General features: G+C 39.9%; 1 pseudogene; it reads left to right on the top strand.

The window, feature by feature from the left end:
• The first annotated feature begins 478 nt into the window (after nt 1-478).
• On the top strand, nt 479-3,762 carry LOC114632245 (annotated as a pseudogene).
• Nucleotides 3,763-4,215: the final 453 nt, after the last annotated feature.

Consider the following 4,215-nt stretch of genomic DNA (forward strand, 5'->3'; position numbering starts at 1 on the left):
ACGTTGAGACTGAGGGAATATTATACATCATTGTGAGAATTTCATGATGGAGCAGGTGTGTTTACAATTCAGGATCTGGAAATAGAAAAAGGAGATTGGGGTGGGGGAAGACCTACAATCCCTTCCAATGCCACAGCGCAACTTACCTAATTCTATAATACCTTAACTACCACAGGATTTTACCTCCAATCATGTCTTAATCTGGTGACCAGGCCTTTTAGTGTATTTGCCTTTTAGAAACATTGAAGATCAAAATCATGTCATTGATATCATTTGCTATGTCTTATGTTTTCTTGCTAGTTAATTCAATATGTTCATAGATGAATTTTTATACCCTGTATAATCACTGGACTCTTTTTAGCAGGGATTATTTCCTATTATGAAAATAACAATATTTTTATTGTTCCAATAATAACTCTACACTTACACTCACGTGTTCATTATTCTGAAGACTGTTCTGCTCTCATATGCCTTGACAATGAAGGAAGGATTTATAATTAGCATCAGTGTGAAAGTGAGAGACAGAGAGAGAGAGAAAGAGAGAGAGCACTAATTGAGAATGGCACTGGGTTTTGAAATCTCAAAGACCAACCTCAATGACATACTCCTTCCAACAAAGCCCAACCCCCTCTAACAAAGCTGCAGACTACCAACGAAGCCACACCCTCTCATCAAAGCCACGCAGCTTCAATAAGCACACATATTTTAACTCTTCTCAAACATTTCCAACAACTGGGAGGCAAATATTGAAACAAAGGAGCCAATGAAGAACACTGCCATTCAAACCACCACATTGTATGTGCTGGCTCCATAGGTTTGGAAACATGTCATAATGCAAAATGAATTTAGTACAACTTTAATCTTCCTAATAGTTTTTTTCAATTTCAGCACTGTCTAAGTCTAAATTCCAAAATCTCTTCTGAGACTAAGGGAAATTTATTAAGTGGAACCCCCTGGAAGATCAAGAAGCAAATTTAATATTCCCAAAATATAGTAGCATAGAATATCCATTACTACTGTAAAAAGGAGGAATCAAGGCATATTGATAATATATAGAACAAAGCTACAGTAAAAGCACACATAGGCCCATGTCAAAGGGCTTAGATGGATTTGCACTGCCAGCTTTGCTGTCCACTGTGTACATTTCTCTATTGTCATCCTATGACCTGTGTATAGAAATCCTTGGCAAATATACCTTGACTCTAAACAGTTTAACATCTTAGATCTTCAATGAAATTCAGGCTTCACTTTACACTGTGACCTCTCTGCACCTTCATGCAGGGACATCTCTAAGGCAGATTTCCTGGCATAAATTCTTCTACTTAAATCTAGAGGGAGATTCCACAGTCTCTTTACCTGTATATCCTTCAGAACTCAAACTCCAGAACCACATGGACAAAATTGCCATGCTGGTCTGCTTTGGGGGAACTGTGGGCCTTTGGAATCACATTTGTAGAGGCTTTTCTTTGTAGTATATTTTTAGGAGCAACAGTTTCTTAGGGATTTCTCTTTCACAGTTGCGAGATTAGCTGGGTGCTGTCTTGCTTAAGCGTACCCTTGCTGTTATCCCAAAGCATATGAGGCCTCTTAGTGATTATCTCATTTCTTTGACCACAATTGTCCTAGAGTTCTAAAGTGTTGCAACAGTACCTATTCTATCCAGGACTCTAAAATAATGATGATTGACGTATTTGAAGGCAGTGTGTAAGGCAGTACAGTGAAATTATCATTTTAAGTGCTATGGGATACAATTCTGCCCACTCCTGTCCAAGAATAAATCATTGTTATGTGCTTTCCTTATTTGTCTTATCTGATAAGAAGGCTTTAATTTTTGTACTCGTCCCATGTTTCCAATAGAGTTGCTTTATTTTTCCAACCATATCCTTGCCTGTCAGTTCTCTTAACCACTGAGTCATCATTCCAGCCCTATATTTTGCAATTCGCCTATGCCTTGTACATAGAAAAAGCAGATGTTGCCTTCACAAAACACGTTCTATGTGACCTAACAGATCTACAGAATATTTTACCCAAACATATTATCGTTTTAAAATCATTCGATTTTACCAAATGAATACTCAGGAGCCCAGAGGACACCTACTGAGAGGCAGAGAAAATACGCAGCTGACCTTCTTCCTTAACCAAAGTCCTCAAAGGAAAAGCTAATTCTCCTTCTCTATATTTTCCACTTTCTGTATCTCTCTATCCTTCATTGTGTCTTCCTCTCACTCTCTATGGTTTTTTCCTGTTTACTCCCTGTCAATCGGTTGCTTGCTACACCCCTTGATTTATGGTTGACTTTATTTAATCTTGCTTACAATAAACAGAAAGCACTTGGATTAAAGATATGTGCAAGGTGTGAGCCACACCGCAATTAGAAAGAAGTTTTTCCAGTACACAATATCACAATGTGATCACATATTCTAAAACACTCTTGGATTAAAGGTGTGTGCTAGAGTTGAGCCACACCATAACAAGGGACACATTTTTCCACTATACAATCTCATGGTTCCCAGTATTATCAAATTTCCTACAACACCAAATAATATCTATTCTACTCAGAAGCTTACATAAATTCTTTAAATAGGCTACATGTGAAGACACAAATGCAATGTTAAATTCATCAAAATATCTTCATGTATTCTTGTAACTATATTACAATAAAACTTAAAGTCAATAGCAAATTAATTTTTGTTAAGTATACAAATTCATGGGACATTAAAGAACATATTGCTGAATGATACGTTGTCAGAAGAAATCACAGCTTTTACGGAGGAGCTGCAGAAGTTGAAGTTCCAGGAGCTGTTGGAAACCAGCATAGAAATACTGGAGGAGGTAGAAGATGCGACCCAACCCACAGGCTCCAAGTCATTCCAGAAGAAGGTGAAGAAGGCCTTGAACTTCCTGGAGAAGGCCTCAGATATGTTATTTAAGCTCGATTTGTTCTGCAGGAATGACAACTGGCAAGAGATTGCTTCTGATAATCTCAAGTACCCGATGCTCTCGGACCTGAAGGGCGAACTGTCTCTGAAGCTGGTGGGCACCAGCAATTGCCTAGACCTCCTGCGGGATGCTCAAGAGCACTTCTAAACTTCTTAACCCAGAGCCTTATCTACCTTGTGGTGGAATTTCAGCTGCCCTGGGCTCAGAGCAGCTCACAGGAAGGCAACCCTGCTACCACTTCTGTCAACCTCTTTGCCATGGCATCCAAGCTGCAGGCCAAAATCCACAGGTACAAAGCAAAAGAAGGCAGTGGAACAGAGGCTGTCTTCTCTGAAATTGGCAGTGGAGAGCTGCCAGACTGACAGGGAGTATTACGTGTTTCAGCTTTGTAGGTGGGTTAACATCATCTTGGATGAGATGGAGAGCAGTGACTGGGAGATCGAGATCTTGAGGGAAAGAGACTCCTTCGGTGAGGCATCAGCATCTCACATGTCTCCTCAGGGGAGGCCTGCACTAAAACCCTCCGTCCTTACTTGAAGTGTTACTTAAGCACAAATCTTTGGAGCTGGGCACTCAAATCTGACAACTATGAAGGTGAATGACCTGGAAGAACAGCGCAAGAAAGGTGAGTTCTCACCATCTGTTCAGGAAGCAGAAAAGCGGGCTCCACCACTTGAGACTCTCACTGTATATGAGCAGGAAGAGCCGGACCTGGAGCAAAAGGAAGATGGAGATGAGAATGCCCTCCACAGGATGCAGGAGTGGGGTGACTGGAAAGACAGGTAGCCTAGTGGCTATGGCAACCTAAAGAACATGGGCTAATGTCCGCTCCCCTCAGTTTAAAAAGATGAAGGAGCACTCACCTTCCCAGACAAGGAAAACTCTGTTCTCTTCCCTTCCTTGGGTCCCGCTTCAGGAGTGTGCAACAAAAGCAGATACTGAATCTTGGTTTGTATTCAACGAAATTCCTCTATCAAATTTTATTTGTACCCTAGTTAATGTCCAGTACTATCGTTTAGGGATTGCTCTTACCACGGTGTACTGCAGTTTCTTAAGCGGAGAGTGCGGAGAAATGGCGGTATAATCATTGACTGTATGATTTCTGTTTGAAAAAAAATAAAATAAATTTTCTTGGAAAAAATATATAACCTGAGAGAACATTCACTTAAGTTTCATTACAGAATGTTTTTAACTATTGTTAATATCTGGTCCTGACATAGACCACTATAAATATATGTATGTTTGAAAATACATAGTTTATATAAGACTTGATTA

Source organism: Grammomys surdaster, unplaced genomic scaffold, assembly GCF_004785775.1.
Source record: "Grammomys surdaster isolate TR1022 unplaced genomic scaffold, NIH_TR_1.0 372, whole genome shotgun sequence".
Taxonomy (NCBI): Eukaryota; Metazoa; Chordata; class Mammalia; order Rodentia; family Muridae; genus Grammomys; species Grammomys surdaster.